Source organism: Callithrix jacchus, chromosome 2 (genome assembly GCF_049354715.1).
Source record: "Callithrix jacchus isolate 240 chromosome 2, calJac240_pri, whole genome shotgun sequence".
Taxonomy (NCBI): domain Eukaryota; kingdom Metazoa; phylum Chordata; class Mammalia; order Primates; family Cebidae; genus Callithrix; species Callithrix jacchus.
The window spans coordinates 30,111,550-30,128,933 of NC_133503.1; the positions used below are offsets into that span (position 1 = coordinate 30,111,550).

At 38.3% G+C, this 17,384-nt stretch overlaps 1 protein-coding gene across 17 annotated transcripts in view; it reads left to right on the forward strand.

Annotated features, from left to right (window-relative positions):
* Positions 1-17,384, forward strand: part of TENM2 (teneurin transmembrane protein 2) — a 3,966,312-nt gene that overhangs the window by 2,946,038 nt on the left and 1,002,890 nt on the right. For 3 of the 17 annotated variants that reach the window (XM_078359011.1, XM_078359023.1, XM_078359005.1), the window contains one exon: positions 5,270-5,391. The exons of the other annotated variants lie outside the window; for them this stretch is intronic. The gene's annotated coding sequence lies outside the window, so the exon portion shown is untranslated. The remainder of the gene's footprint in view (positions 1-5,269; positions 5,392-17,384) is intronic. 17 annotated transcript variants of the gene reach the window in all.

Sequence of the window (17,384 nt, forward strand, 5' to 3'; positions counted from 1 at the left end):
CCTGATAAAAGATGTGATCCACAGGAGAGCTGAATGCAGGAATGTATGTAAGGTGAGGATTGAGTGGTCCATTCCCTAGATCTAGGCAAGCAACTTATGGAATTTGGAAGCTCGTGGGAGTCAGAAGAACATCCACGATGTCAAAGAGAAGTAAAAATCTAACAAGAGTATATTCTTGCTTTTTGTTCTTTTCCATACCTCTGGCTGGTGGCCACATTTCTTCCACTCAGCCTGTAGCTACTTCTATACCTCTTTAATGTTTTCCAATCTGGAAACAAAAAAGTCTTGTTTCACTTAGTTTGTGTCGGTTCTTTCTCTTTGCTAAGTAAACGTTATCCAAGGTGAATGTCTATATTTATTTCCAGAAACATCTCCTGTTAGGTACAGATGGCATCTTGGCAGAATATCAAAAGTTTGTCTTGCAATTCCTGGGGATTTTCCAAATCAACAAATATCTTGTAAGACACTAAGAACCCCTGTTGTCTATCAAGCCATAAACTCTGCCGCAATATGTAATTTTAATCCGCACACCTGTATGTCTGTGACTGGAGAAACCAGTTCATCTTTTTCATTACTTCATGACCCTTATCCAAGTGCCTGACACAGGGTAAGCACTCAGAGTATACAACTTTTAATGACTGGATGAATAAAACATGAATTAATTAATGTCTTGCATTTGGAATATTCATATTTCATCAATCTTAGGGCATACTATATAGCTTTCACATGTCAACACCTGTGGAATAGGGGATGTTCACATTCGATAACTCTTGACTAGAGAGCATTGTGTTAGAGTTGCCATTGACTACATATGTACAAATCTGGTCTAAACTTCTGTTGAGGCGTGTGCATTATTGGTAATATATGTCGAACTTAAATGACGTTTGCTTTTATATGAAACAGTGATGTTTAATGAACATTTAAAAGAGTGTTCTTTAAAAGAAAGAATATTGTTCTACTTTTTGTCTGATAGTCTTCCATTTAAGCCTTCTCATAAGATCAAGAAAGCATCAGTGTCAACATGCAGAATGAATATCAGTAGCCTGGAGGAAAATCACGAAGATGATAGGAGAACAAGCACTATTTTAAGAAGTGCTGCATCACCAACTCTGCAGCTCAGAATGTATGGAATGTATAGACATTAATGACTCTGAGTCAAAAATAATGATTCAGAAGAGTTGGATTTCTAATATGAAGAACTTTTAGCAATATATTCTGTTTATGTTTTCCATAAGAGGGTTATACAATTAAAATGTATGTCTAAATGATTCTTATGAGCTCTTTCAATAATTTTTTAAAATTAAATGATAAACATTAGGCTATAACTTGACAACATTTGTATTATTTAGCCATTATGAAGTAATGTATTATATAATCAATAGATCTGAGGTCTTATGAAATATCAATGTAAGAGATATTTTGAGGCTAAGCAACTAGTTATGAAGCCCCTAATCTTGCCACGTAGACTATTTCCTGCTTCATTGGAACTAAATTAATTCATTCTCCATGAAGACGGGCTTGGATTAGACCTAAGAGAGAGTTTTCTCAAAATCAGAATATGCTGACAAGAATTAGGTATTGAGGGAGGTCGTGAGTTCTGTAGCCTCTGAGATTTGAGGGAGGTCGTGAGTTCTGTAGCCTCTGAGATTTGAGGGAGGTCGTGAATGCTGTAGCCTCTGAGATTTGAGGGAGGTCGTGAGTTCTGTAGCCTCTGAGATTTGAGGGAGGTCGTGAATTCTGTAGCCTCTGAGATTTGCAGGAGTAATCTGTGAGGTTCTATCCATGTTTGTATGCACAGAGAAGATGTGGTTTTTAAAAATTTTTTTTCCAGATGTGCTTTTAAACGTATACATTCTTCTGTGAAATGGCCAGATAAGTTGGTCTTCTGTCCTTCTACATACAGGAGGTGCAAAAAGAGAGCAAATAAAATAGTAAGAAATGGGACTTAGCTGCTTGCCTTAATCAACATATCAGAAGCCTGTGAAGAGTAAGAAATAGTCAATTTGTATGGACTCTTACTTCACTGATCAGGAAGAGAGGCTCTTGGTCATAGATTAAAGTTGCTTTGGGTTTTATTTTAGAAAATAAGAAACATAAGCCATTTGCATATGATCAGATATTGCTTGAGAGAGAAGCCTTTTCTGGAACCCACTGTGAATTGTATTGAGGTGTATAAAATATGATCAGACAGCAATGTTTGCATACTTGGTTCATAAATAGAGCAACATCCTTCTGTGGCTGAGTCTATAGGTCTTTGTATCAGCAGGTGAAATAAATCCCCCCAAACAACAGTTTGATTCACTTGTCTTTAAAAACCACTGCAGAAAGATCTGGTCTCTCCAAGGTATCTTTGAAGAGTACCTTGTCATGTTCATTTATCTAACCATAAGTCATAACGTTGAATGCCATGGCTAATAGACACTTTTCATTTAGGTCCTAATTTAGACTGTGTTGATTTGACCTTCTGTAGACTGATGAGACATTATTTCAGACCAACTAGTTTCAGAGATCCATCAGTACAGTTCAGGACACAAGAATCACACTTCCAACTACATTGCTATGTTTATACATTCTTCCTTTATCTGGGTCTGTTCTTTCTTTCAAGAACATGTTTTCTTCTTGTCCTGACTACCCCCATTCTTCATTAGCAGATCAGGCACTGTTTCATTCACGACACCTAACATAGCCCATTCACCTCAATTGTCCACCTCCATTAACATTGGGTTATACAGTAGCCATAGTGCCGGTACTTGGTACTTACCTTTCTCCCAGAATGAATCACACCAATGAGGTACCTTTTACTAGTCTTCCTCCCCCCCAGTAGTCTGTGGATAATTTAAAAGCAGATGTGTTTGCTTGTACTCAGTACTAGAACAGTTCCTCAAATAAGGAACATCTCTCAATAAACAAAGAAACAATTGAGAAATACATTTAAAATTATATTTATTCATGGATAAATTAATAGACATATATATATATATATGTATAATTTTTTTTGAGGTGGAGTTTCACTCTTATTGCCCAGACTGGAGTGCAAAGGCATGATCTCTTGAACCTCTGCCTCCCAGGTTCAAGCAATTCTCCTGCCTCAGCCTCTTGAGTAGCAGGGATCACAGGTGCGCACCACCATGCCCAGCTTACTTTTTATATTCTTAGTAGAGATGGGGTTTCTCCATGTTGGTCAGGTTGGTCTTGAATTCCTGATCTAAGGTGATCCACCCACCTCAGCTTCCCAAAGTGCTGGAATTACAGGCATGAGCCACCACGCCCTGCCTTTTCTTATATTCTTTACTGAGATTTTGTTGAAGTTTTTCTTAAAAATACTTTTTCATAAGCTTGTATTTTCTGATACCAGGGCTTCCCTTAAGTATTTCTGTGCTGACATGACTAAATAATATGAGCAGTATCACTCCTCTAAAAAGCAGGAGTGGACAACAAAGTGACTTTGGTCGGTGGCCTTTGTTTGCCCTATTTGTCCCTATTTATACTGATTCTTGCTACTAACCGTTCCTTTAGAGATAATATTTGCTCACCTGTTGTTGTTTGATTTCCCCCATTTCTTTGTAATGACATAACTCCTTCAGCGAGCTTTTTCATTTTTTTGGTTTTAATTTCACTCACTCTGCAGATCTTTTGCTTCATGTGTATCAGTTAAGTTAAAAAGGTTTCCACTTACAGGAAAATGAAAACAGACAGCCCAACTCTGAGTAGCCAATTAGTAGATTTATTGGCTGATAACAGAGAAGAGCAGAGTTAGGGAGCTTCAGGGTGCGTTGACCCAGCCATCTATAATCTCACAGGGCAGCCGGGTCCTTTCCCAATGTCTTTTCACGTTTTGGTTTCTCTGTCCATGCACTGGCCTTGTCCTATGCATGGCTTTACTTTGGCGGTACATGAACTAGTGTACAGCAGCAACCAGGAATATCTGCTCCCTTCTTCATGGTCAGCAAGAGAAAGGATGCATCTCTTCTTTTGTTCTTAGAACAAGAAAGGTTTCCTGAGTGTCCTCAGAAACCCTTTCCTCATGTCTCCTTGCACTGGGCTGAGCCTCGTGTCCATATCTGAGCCAATTCCTTGTCCACAAAATAGGAAACAGCTAGGGTGGATGGTGAAGAGTAGCCACAGTGTCTATAAAAACGGATCTTCATCATTGTGCTATGTCTTTTCCCTAAATGTTCTAGTGACAGCTCAGAACTAATATTCCCAAAATAGATTACCACTTTCCTCTTAGAGCAAGTCCAATTCCAAATTTTCCTGCACTGTAAATTACATTTACATTTTCCTTTTTGTCCGCCCCATAAAACAAAGCATTACTTTTGATCCTGCCTCATTCATACCCCAAACCTGGTATAATATAGCAAGCAAAATGCCTAGTTCATTCATTCAGCGACTATTTATGGAGCCTGTACTATATGCCAGGCACTGGGTATATAATTGTAGATACAGCAAAGTCAGGTAGGTTAGAGGTTAAAAAAAAAATGGCATGTAATAATAGAAAAAAATGAGTCTTGTTCCTTACAAACGCTAAACAAACTTGCACATACTTATAGGATTAGAAATTCTGACAAATGCTCTGGAAGCAATATACAGCGTAATGTGAAAGAAGGAGTCAAAATGAAGTTCTTATCAAATTGGGTGGATAGGAAAGAGCCCTCTGAAGAAGTGACACTTAAGCTAAGTTCTGAAGAGTAGATGAAGGCAGAGAGGCGGACAGGCAAAGAGAGGGGATGAACATTGCACACTGAGAATCACACGTACGATATAATCAAGGAACTAAAAGGATTCCAGCAAGAGTGTGGTATAACACAACTCCAGAGAAGGGTGCTTCACAAAGAAAGGATTGATGACATGGTTCAATGTTGCCAAGGGGTTGAATGAGATGAGGACTGAAGAGCAATTGTTGGATTTGGCAACATGGGTATCTTTGGAGGCCTGAGCTTGAGCAGTTTTAGTGGAGCGATGGAACAGGAGCGAGATTTGTGTGGTTTCAAAAATGATTGCAAGATGACAAAGTGGAGACATGATATGTACACAACTCTTTAAAGACATTTTTCTATGAAGTGGAGTAGAGTAATGGTTGATAGCTGAGGAAGATTGTGTCATATGGAAGTAGATTGTTTATTTCTATTTTTTGTTTGTATTGAGATAAGACTAAAATTCTCAAGTACACAGTCTAGAACTACATAAGGGTCAGGATTTTTTGTCTGCTTTGCTTATTTTTTTGTTTAGATTTTCTCTTTCTTTCTTTTCTCTTTTCTTCTTTTTTCAGACGGAATTTCCCTCTTGTCGTCTAGGCTGAAGTTCAACAGTGTGATCTTGGCTCACTGTAACCCACACCTCCCAAGTTCAAGCGTTCTCCTGCCTCAGCCTCCTGAGTAGCTGGGATTACAGGTGTGCGCCACCATACCCACCTAATTTTTGTATTCTTAGTAGAAATGGGGTTTTATCATGTTGGCCAAGATGGTCTCAATCTCTTGACCTTGTGATCCAGATCCATCCACCTCAGCCTCCCAAAGTGCTGGGATTACAGGCGTGAGCCACCGTGCCCAGTCCTATTTACGTTTTCTAATTGATGTAGCCCTGACTCTTAGAAAAACTCCTGACATATTGTGAATACTGATTAACCTTTGATGATGAAGTAAATGGCATATACAGTTGACCTTTGAACAACATGGGTTTGAACTGCATGGGTTTATTTTTACCTGGATTTTCTTCCTCCTCTGCTGCCCCTAAGACAGCAAGACCAACCCCTCCTCTTCCTCCTCTTCAGCCTACTCAATGAGAAGATGATGAAGATAAAGATCTTTATGATAATCCACTTCCACTTAATGAATAGTAAATATATTTTCTCTTCTTTATGCTTTCTTAAGGACATTTTATTTTCTCTTGCTTTATTTATTATATGAACACAGTATGTAATATATATAACATACAAAATATGTCTTCATCAACTATGTTACCAGCAAGGCTTCCAGTCAGCAGTAGGCTATTTGTAGTTAAGTTTCTGGGGAGTCAAAAGTAATACACAGATTTTCAACTTCATGGCGTCACTAACTCCCAAGCTGTTCAGTGGTCAACTGGACTAGATTATGTTTGTGTGTAGAGGAAAAATATAAATCATAGAATGGTGGGCCAAAAATGCAAAATAGAATCTTTCAAAAGTAGTAAAGCTCAGATTCTGTGCATATGTAAATGGTCTGACATTTAACAGAAGCAGGGACATGTTGAGTTTTTTTTTTTTTTCCATTGAAATAAAAGAGTAGGAAAAGATGGGTGTAGACACAATGGATTTCTAGATTTGGGATCAAACTCCCATTTACAGCCTCTAGAGATTCCTAAAGAGAATAAGCCAAGATTATCAGATGAAAGTAAGGAGGGGCTTGCCGGTGTTGCTGAGACTAGAGACAAAACATAATGAAGAAAGGTAGTTAAATTTCTGGGAATTTAAGGCCATGTATTGTGAATGACATCTACACTCTTTTGTCTGGTTGGATAACCCCTATCATTGTTTATCCTCATTGGTGTAGTCTGAGGGTGAGTGGGGCCTGGTGGCTGCTCAGGTTCCTGCAGGGTTTTACCCTAGGAATTGAGGGTCATGGGAACTGAATATATTTCCAAAGGACATTATTCTGGTGGAGCAAGAAAATGAAGTGATGATTGGTGGGAGCCATGGGAAAATGGGAAAAAAGAAAAAAAAAATGAGTCCTTGGAGATGAGCTTAAAGAATTGTTGTACTGAGCTGACGGGCTGTGAGGCTGTGTTCAAATGCTAGGATATCTACAGCTGTGATTTTGAAGGCTGCATTGCTAGTTTCACTTCGTCACCTCCTCTGGACAGGCCATATTGCTATCAGTATCTCTCTCAACTGCAGACTTTTTTCCATTTCTTCTGCCCCACCCTTTGTTGAGATCTTGTGATATTAATCAGCTATAACATCCTCCGTGATTCTGTCCTTTCTCCTCTCTGCTTGCCTTCTCCCCGAGCCAGTTTTGTCTGCATGCATATCCAACTGCCCTCAAAATAGTGCCTCCTTCACACGGTATCTCTGCTGAATTCCTTCATTCTGTGTCTAGGACAAGTCTAAAAGCCTTAGATTGGCCTTCGAGGCTTTCTGTTATTTTGTCATGCTTCATATATGGAATTATTTTTCAGAAACTCTTTGACAGGGGTCCATGTGGCCCCATGCCCTTGCCTGGGAAATTCTTCTTCTTGCTTTCTGCAAGTGAAAATCCTTACTGTGATTTTAATCTAAACCTTTTCTACTATTATTTGCGGTTTATTAAAGATTAAGTCAAGTGTACCTTGTTTAGCTAAGAACTTATGTCATCCTTTATGTGTTATTTTAATGTTATGATGATTACATCAGAGGCCTTCCCATTTAAGCTTAAAGATATTTTTCTTTTTTCATCACATTTTAATGGCAAATTATAATAATGATAATAACTATAATAATAGTGACAAACTCAACTGTCCAAACGTGGAAAAAACAATGTTTCTGTGTAATGTACATACCACTTCATTTAACACATGTTAACCTAACTCCCACACAGTGGAATATTAATTATATTTCAAGAAAAACAGGGCTGGTATTTTGAGTATTTGGAAGTATCAACAATGGGAAAATACAGTTTCACCATGTGAGCTGCAAGCAGTTCAATGGCTGCATTTCCTGATGTATTTGTCCCTGGAATGTAGCTGATTTCCTGAAGCAGCAGGAATATTTGTAGCTTTCCATAAGTGTAGCCTCCAAGGAAGTGAGGAGGCCAAGAGGCCAGGTGTTCTAGGGGGAGCTTTGCCAGTGTTTGACATGTGGAGAGAAACACATCTGAGAGAAGCCCGGGGCATTCCGAGTGGATAAAACGTTAGTCACTGTAACCTCCGAGGGATAGGTGCTGGGCTTTTAGTGGGGCTGTGAGTGGTGTCTCTCAGTCTCCCAAGGGGCAGAGAGCCTTATTTCTAGGGGGAGTGTGGCACTTCACCAATTGCATGCACCCAGAGTGCCATCCTGTGGCCTAAATGAGCTGTGTTTGTGTATAGTTGCGACAGCCTGTGGCATTTTCAAGGAGTTTTATGAGGAGCAACAGTGTAGTGGAAGTAAGATTTATCACGGCTTCCTCAAAGCGTGACCAACAGAAAAGAATTTTTAAAAAGAGAAAAATGCAAAGGAACACCTTATAATTCCTGTCGAGTTGGTTCCAATTATAATCCTCATCTGGCCCATTGCTGGTTCTATTCCGGTGTCTAATTCTTAGTTGCCATTTTAATTCCTCTGCTGGTTTCCATGGTTTCTTCCCCCTCCTCCCTCAAATGTACATTAGCAGTGATGTTTGCTTTCGTCTTAATTTCAAAACAGGTTTTAAAATGCTAATATTTGTAATGTCAAGAGAGTAGGTAACTTGACTTAAGGAAATACGGCATTTCACACTTGGGCAAACGGCAAAGAAACTGCCTCCCAAACAAAGAGTGCTTGTACCTTCCCAGTAGCTGAAGTGTATAAAATCATAGTAAAGAAAATGTGGCATAGTATTTCAGTTCCATTCCTTAAATCTAGGAAGGGTACAAGAAAGCAGGTGTTCTCATTTACTTCTGGGGGAAGCAGATACAACACACTTTTCGGATAACAACTTTCAAGTGTATATAAAAAGTATTTCAAATGTGCATGTGTGTGGATGCAGCCAGCCTTTTATTTATTTATTTTTAAGAAATGTATCCTCCGGAAATGAACAGAACAGTATACAGAGAACGCTGTTTGTATTATTTACGCTAACAATAATTTTTCAAAAGCCTGATTATTGAGTATAGGAGAGTGGTTCAATAACTTTTAGAACATGAAACAATGGAAATGCTGAATGACCATTAAAAATGATGTTATAGAAGAAAGGATATTTAATGGCAGGGAAAGTATTCTCAGTATCTTCAGGGACAACAGCAAATTATAGAATAGTAAAATTTGAGTCTTACAAATAACACATAAAGGAGGAAAGAATATCCCTACTTCCTTTCTAACTAGAGGTAGAAACTGGCAGAGAGAGAGAGAGAGAGAGAGAGAGAGCGCTAGATACTGGAGATCAAAATAGCAGCCTCCTAATATTCTTTGTCAGCCCTTGAACTTCACCCAATCCCACTAAACTGGAACACTCAGTCACGGGTAGACACAGATAATGCCAGCTTCTATGCCATGGTGGGAGAGAAGGGCTTCCCCTGTTCATTTCCTTTTCCCATTTCTACCAACGAGATGAGTCACTCCTCCTCTCTTGGGAGTAAGTAACCAATGGATTGGAAAGGGGTGGAACTAGTTCCTGTGCCTTTCTCATCTGGGGATGGAAATTTCACCCTTTCTATAGTTCCTAGAGGAAGAGTAGGAACACAGACTTCCCCAGTTAATACTCTGCAGCTTTTGGCTGCTTTTTAATCAATTTGGGACTAAGAAGAAGAGAGGTTGTTATCACTGCTACCTCTGTAAACCCAAATGAATTAGTGGGCTACCACATTTGTGTATGTTTATGCGTGTGTGCGTGTGTGCATGTATTACTTCATATACATCAAATGGCCACAGATATCATATACCTATGCAAAACGTTTTCTACAATGAGCACTCTGTTTTTATAAATTACGTATATATGTATATGTTATAAGGAATATATATGTATATGTTATATCTATAGTTACATACTCTAATATTTGTTGTTGTATATTTCTATATTATTATATTAAATATTTATCTAAATATCTATATATTTTAAAGGAAAAATTTAGAAGATGTGATGATAACATTGACCTGATGCCTAATCGTGTCTTAAAATCCTTTTGTGCCTTGAACAAAGCAAGGGCAAGCTTTTGCAGTAGTCAGCCTGCTGCCCACAGATACATGAATAGTGCGAATACTTCTGCTTGTCCATGTGTTTGTACATGAGGGGTAGTTTATGTTGGTTGGTATGGGACATAAAAGGGAGGAGGAGGTGGAGGGCACTTGTGGGTAGGAATGGCCTATTGTGGGGAATGTGGTGCTTCATGAGCCCAGCTTCTCATGAAAGCTCCCCTACTAACATCACCTTGCCCACTTCCCTGTCCCATCATCACCTCATCATTCATTTTGACAAGTTTCTAGCAAATTGACGAACACCAATATAGAATCTATTAAAATTCTTGTCCGTAACTTAAGTGATTGAATAAAGCATAATTTCAGAGATGAACCAGTTAATAAAATATTATCAATAAAAGGATATCCATAAATACTTAATATTATGTATTAAGCTCCAAGTGAGACCCTTTACAAGCCTTGCCCTATTTGATCCTCCCAAAAAACAATGCAAGAGCTAAATGAATTCTGATGCACTTTCTATAGATGAGATAGCTCAGACACACAGAGCTTAAGAAATTCCTCAAGGTCATCCAGCAAGTAAGTGACAGGGCTGAATTCATACCTAAGCAGTTTGACTCTTGAGTTCTCGCTCTTTGCTACCATCCCAAACAGGTTTCACAGCCTGATTCTTCTGAAGGTGACATTAATTAACTTTCTGAAGTCATATTGCAGTTTTGAAATGGGAGGATACTTTTGTTTAATATTGGAGCCTTTTGGAGAAACATCATCAAAGTTTAGGCTGTCAAATGAGTTTTATTAAAAATAATTAAAAACAATATTCCAGTCATCAAGAACACATTTGTGTTTGAGAAGAAAAATAAATGATTGGTGCTTAAAATAGAAACCCCAAAGCAATATGTAATCACATAACAAAATAAGATGAGGGTGCCAGCCTGCCTCCTCTGCCTCTTCTCCTTCCCTCCTGAATCTCAGTTTATCTTCTAGTTAAAAAAGAACAAACCCCTGGGATAAACCATTTCATTCTACATCATTCCTTTCTGCTTTTTTGAATTTAAATTTGAAAATGTGAAGCCTGAGAAATCCTTGAATCTAGTCTTTTTAATATGAAATTTAATTTAGGGGATGGCATGGAAGAAGAGCTATAGAACCTCTAATGGATTTTTTTTTTCTGAAGGAACATGAAATTAAATATTGGTAATTATTTGATACGCTTCTAAATGTAGGCTCTAAATCCATCCTATCACAGGAACTTCCAGATGTACCAAGCATTAGTGTGACAACTGAAATGGTGAAATGCTTAAAAAATGATGAGAAACCTCATTTTCAAAACCAGATGACAGATACAGAAAGTTGGCAGTAGGTCTAAAAGAAAACATAGCATGCAGAGGGAGCTCTAAAAATATTGTAAACAAAAACTGAAAGACAACTTGGAATTTCACCTCAGAAATGTTGTAGATTTTAAAATAGCACCAGTGACTTATTTTCCCCTTTACAATGAAATTTGACAGATTTTTGCTCTAAGAGTTCTTTTTGTTTCATACTTGTTCCAGTATTTGTAAATTTGATTTTCATTTATATGTATTCTTTTATTATTCTAAGATTTATACGTGCTCTCTAAATATTTTTCTGTATTATGAAAACGTATTGAGCTTCCAAATGTGAGTGCTCATTGTGTTGATTCACTTCTGACTAAGGGCAGTGGTTCTCAAACTCCACTGTGTGTTCAGAATCCCATGGAGGGCTCCATAAAATGCAGATTGCAGGCCTCGCCCCCAGATTCTCTGATTCAGCACGACTGGAGAGGGCCTGAGAATTTGTATTGCTGACAAGTTCCCAGGTGATGTCCATGCTGCTGATACCTGGACTACACTTTGAAAACTCCTGACTTCCCTAGAGGAAGAAGAAGCTGAACATCCCCTGGGGATTTCCATGCCTTTTCATGAATATCAGGGTCGACAGGCCAGAATTGATGCTGTGTGTGTGTTGGTGGTGGGATGGCAAAGCGGAACTGCAAACAACTTCAGCATTGGAGGACTTAGCTGAATTCACAGAGTCATCAAATAAATGAAAGAATTAGTAAATTACAGATTTTGGAGGAAAGAGATTCAAAAGCCATATATATGTATATATGTTTACATGCATAAAAGATATAAACATATATATGTTTGAAATGTTAGACTATACATGTAACATTTCAAAGTTCTTGAAACACAAATTTGAAAATGCTCAATTTGTATATACAATGTGTGCTAGAACAAATGAAAAACAAAAACAAAACTGCTGGTCCCCAAAAGAATTTCTGATTCTCCTCTAATCTATTGTCTGCAAATCAGTAAAGACTGAATAGGCCAATACAAAAGAAATATCTGCATATCTCTGTAATTAATACTACGTGTGGGCACCTTGTCAATTTTTGGCAGGATGACAGTAGGAAAACCCAGCCATCATCTTTTGAATGTGTATGATATACATTCAATGCTAGATAGAAGAGTTTTCCAAATTTACTGGAGTACCTGTAAAATATATAACCCCTTCATCCATATCTTTAGGTCATGTTCAAATTGAAACATTGTTGAAGTAAATCCAGGAAAAGAGCAAATGAAATACAAGGTATGAAGTACCAGTTCTATTGAGCGTGGAAGAATTCAGCAAAGGCTGCACATAAATAAGGAAGGGAGTGGTAAATTATGGCAGCTGGCTAGGCCATTTAGCTAATGAACATCGCTGACATTTATAGAGTGTCATCTCACCTTTCACCACTGCACATTTTTTCTTTTTCTTTCTGTTGTTCTTTCTTCCTCCCTCTGTCTCTCACCTCCTCCTTACTTCTCTCATTCTGTCTTTATATTCGACAAGTATTTTTATCCATCCACTCTGTGCCAGGCACTGACTGTACTGGGTAGGTTTGGTGATGCTACATTTATTTATTAAGATATATTGTCTCTTTACATACCACAAGCTTGCCATTCAAGGAAGTTAGATATTGAGCACATAATTGAAACTAGGAAAAATCCTGTGAAGTAAGAGTGTGTGCTGTGAAAGAATATGTATGATGGAGCAACTGGTCTTATCAAGGAATCAAAGCAGACTTCTCAGGATAAAAGATGTTCGGACTCACTATGCCTTTATACTCACTAAGAGTTAAACATGCTCTCTAGATGTGTTGCTGTATCATGGATGGAAACTTTGCTTTGTCCATTCCCTTGCCCCTGGAAGACTGTCCAGAACATTATATACAATGAATATGTGTTGAATTCGGAATTCTGAGCTCTGATTGTGAACAGAGCTAAGTAAAGGGTTAAATCGTAGTGGGGAGCATTCCAGGAATGCCATACATGATATTTCTGTGCCCAAACATTAACTGAACTGCACAGAGCTTGGCCGTGCAATATGGTAGCCACTAGCCACATGTGGCCATTAGCACTTGCAATATGGACAGTCCAAATGGATGTGTGCACTTGTTAAATTCACAAAAGGTTTTGAAGACTTGGTAGGAATAAGAGATTAGCCAAGCAGGGTGGTGCATGCCTGTAGTCCCAGCTACTCAGGAGGCTGAGTGGAGAGGATCACTTGAACCCCAGAGATCAAAGCTACAGTAAGCTGTGATAGCACCACTGCACTCCAGCCTGGGTGACAGTGAGACCTTGTCTCAAAAAAAAGCTTCAGTAGAATAAAAGGATGTAAAATGGCTCATTAAAGAAGGTAACAATATTGGGTACGTGTTGAAATAATTGTATTTTGAATCTATTGGGTAAAAGTATTGAAATTAATTTCACCTGCTTTTTAAATTTTTTGATGTAGCTAGTAAAAATGTAACATGACATATGTGGCTTATGTTATACTTGCATTGTGCACCACTGACATATAGTATAATGCATATATGATTTTATTTGATGGAACTATCAGATAAGAAAGAGAGTCTGACACGTATTGCAAACTCTTGTTCTCTGACATAATATATGAGGCCACTCCATCCCATTTGTTTCTGCAACATGGTGAATCCCCTCACACAACCACGTTTTCTACTGAAATGCTGTTATGTTGTAAAAAGCTTTCTGTTTTGACCTATGATTTGATTGTCATATTGTGCATCTCAATACAAAAATTTTAGTATCTGAGAATGCTGCTAAGTGAATAGATTAGGTGAGCAGCTACTGAAAAGTATGGCAATGGATGTAAATGCCAATAAATTTCTTTCATGAGTCCCATTTCTCTTTTGTTTGCTCAAGAGAGGGTTATATTGATTGGATGGCGTTGGTTTCATTTGGTGAAATGGTGATGGATTCAGGCAAATTGGTTCTCTCTTTTGAGAAAGAATAAACTATGAGAGTAGAAGTAGAGAGGGACCATTCTCTATAGACAAAACTTCAGCTTGTAGGTATTTTAAATCCCTGAAAAGAAAAAAAGTGCTAATGATTAGACTCTTTATATTCTGAATACATTCGGAGGGATTGTGAAGTCGGGAAAGAAAAGGAACGTGTTGTCAAAGTTGATTCCGAGGTCCAGCTTTGTGTGCTCACAAAGCACTGGAAAAACGAGAACTGGCTGCGTAATTGCAGTTGCTTTCAGCTGAGAGGCCTCTTTGGTTGCCAACAAATAACTAAATTCAAGTGGAGGGATAGCACACAGAGCCATGAAAACAAAGCAACACCCGTCCAGAGGAAAATATATAAACCTAAACATTCACAGTAACGATGCGGGATTCAAATAGTGAAGATGCAAGCTAATGCCTTATATATCTATCATGCTTTTAGATAATATTTTAATACCTTATTGTGTCCTTCACTCGCAATTAGACAAGGGCAAGCAGTCATACTTCTTTTGATTTACTTGAAGGAGAGCAAGCACAAGCTAAGGCATTCTTGCTGCTTTCAGACAAACCAATTTGGACACACTCAAGATATCATACAGCTTGCATTCCATATATGTGCTAAAAAATGGCCATGTGTCTGGGCCTACTAACTAAGAGATGAGGACATCCTACGAACCTTCTGAATTTCCTCTATGGAATTTTTCTGCTTGATTAAGAAAGAATCAAATTGACTTTGGACTTTCGTTTGGTAAGGCAGCAATGCATTTAGATATTTTGCTTGTTAGTGTTACTTTGGGCATAATGTTATTCTGATATGCAAAGTTACAGAATTGAGATTCTAGCCCAATGCTCTCAAAGGCCTAAAGGATAGATAACATTGGAGAAATATTTGTTGAGTGCCTACTACATGCCAAGGCAGGTCTTAGTGTGTCAATAACAGAGAGGAAACACTGTTTACACCTGAAGTATATAAACATTCTTGCCAAAGATTGCTCAGGAAAGCAAAACAAGATAGAGGAATGCATTCAGGGCCAAGGGCAGGCCTTTTGGAGGACCTAGGGTGATAAAGTTCTCCTGGCATTGGCTCAAGTAAGAGTTCATAAGGTTAATTTGTTCCTTGCTTCTAAAATGCAAAGCTGAAAAGCTTAGAAGGCTATGAAATCTATTCTCTGAGGTTAGGGAAAAATGTCCAGAAACAGAAAGCATGGAATAGAAGTGCCAAAGGTGATAAGGAAGACATTAATGGGCTACAGAGGCTGAGCCCAAAGCATGGGGAAATTATTAGCTTTTAGTTCAGTAAGTATGATGAAGTCTTGTTTGTTAATGTAGGCCAACAATGTTGTAAAATAGCTCCAAGAGAAGATATATTTATGAGTCATAGTAGTAGGTAGGTGAATGAATGGCTTTGGGAGGTTCACTTTCACATTGCCATTTGGGGGAAGGTGGAGTCCAGGCAGATAGAGACTCTAATATCTTCATCATGTGTCTTTTGAGGTTTTCTGCAGTTTGACCAGCTATGTAGGGAAAGGAACAGAGAGAAGCATCTAAGAGATTTTTATGGGTTATACCTGGAAACTGTACATAACGCTTTTCCCTGTCCATTGGCGGCTCTCAGGTACACAGCCACCGCTAATTGCAAAGGAGACTATGAAATGCAGTCTAGATGCACACCCAGAAGAAGAGGAGAACCTGAAATTAGCTTGGCAACCAGTGGTCTCTGCTAGAGTGGTTCAACTAAACACTGATCCTTTACACTATTGACGCAATGTGACTTTTCCCTTGAGATCACTTTTGAGTAGAGTTAACACAAGAGCCCCATGCCAAGCCAATCCTTATATTTTAGTTTTTCCAAAATATTATACATATGTTTAGCTGAATGTTTCACTCTGACCTTACATGTCCTAGATCACTGGGAAGAAATTAAAGAAAGTAATATAAATTATTTTGTTCTTCTTTTGACCATCTAGGCAACGTGACGAATCCAAAGACCAAATAGACATTGTTTTGTGTCTGTGTTCTTGACTTAATAACTTTGTGGCTTTGGGTGTGTATTTTTTTTTTTTTTTTGAGACAGGGTTCACTCCATCACTGAGATTGAGTGCAGTGGCACAGCCTTGGCTCACCGCAGCCTCGACCTCCCAGGGTCAAGCAATCCTCCCACCTCAGCCTCTTCAGTAACTGAGATCACGGGCATGAGCCAGCAGGCCTGGCTTATTAATTTATTTATTTAATTTTTTGTAGAGACATAGAGACAGGGTTTCTTCATGTTGCCCAAGCTGGTCCCGAACTACTGGGCTCAATAGATCCACCCACCTCAGCTTCCCACAGTGCTGATTACACTGCCCTTGCCTTGGGTATCTTAACTTCTCTTAGTCTTAGAGTCAGCATTTTAATGACAGAACAAACAAAAACAAAAAAGAAAAAGTGACCTCTCAAAGTCATCATAATGGTTATTTTTTTAATGTAAAAATTATTTAAAAGTTAAAACCTTATAGAGTCTAAATTTCTTTGTATTAGAATAGCCGTGAATTCCTATTTAAGTGATTTACTTTTAAAAACTAAGAATGTGGAATGAATTTTCATAAATGATGTTTTAGCATCTATAAGTATAGTAATATTTTCTTTTTACTCTTTAAGACGATTAATATATTAAAAAATCAGTTATATCTCCCCCAAATTCACCAATCGTGCAGTATTAGGGCTGTGTTTAGTGCATAGTTGGTGCTCTATTATTTGTTGACTGTCTGACTGTCCTTGAATCAGTTCCCCAGAGTTAAAAACAACCTACATTTGTTGCACACTAAACCTCTGAAGATTCTGCAACAGCTATGATATTCATTTTTTTCCCCACTTCAGACAGAATGAATACAAAAGAAGTTTACTTGAATAAGTGCATATAAGCCTTACCTGCCAAATCAACTTAAAGTAAAGTTGGTCAATTCATTCCTGGGTTTTGCATTCACAGAGATATTTAATACAAGTTGCTTGGCTGACGTATAGGAAAAAGAAAAGACATTTTCTACACTTCAGTAAGAATTAACAAGAGGACCCTTTACACTCATAAAGACTGGCTGGCATGGGGACCACGGCCTTCCGAGCTTCCGGGGATCACAGTAATAGTGTGCAGAACCAGGGAGAGAAAAGGTGAAAAGAGAAAAAGGGCAGTTTCAGGAACAGCTGCCTTCTTGAGACCTTTCCCACCTAGGGGTTGCCTCATTCAAAGTCTTCAAACAAAGCCCAGGAAAGAAA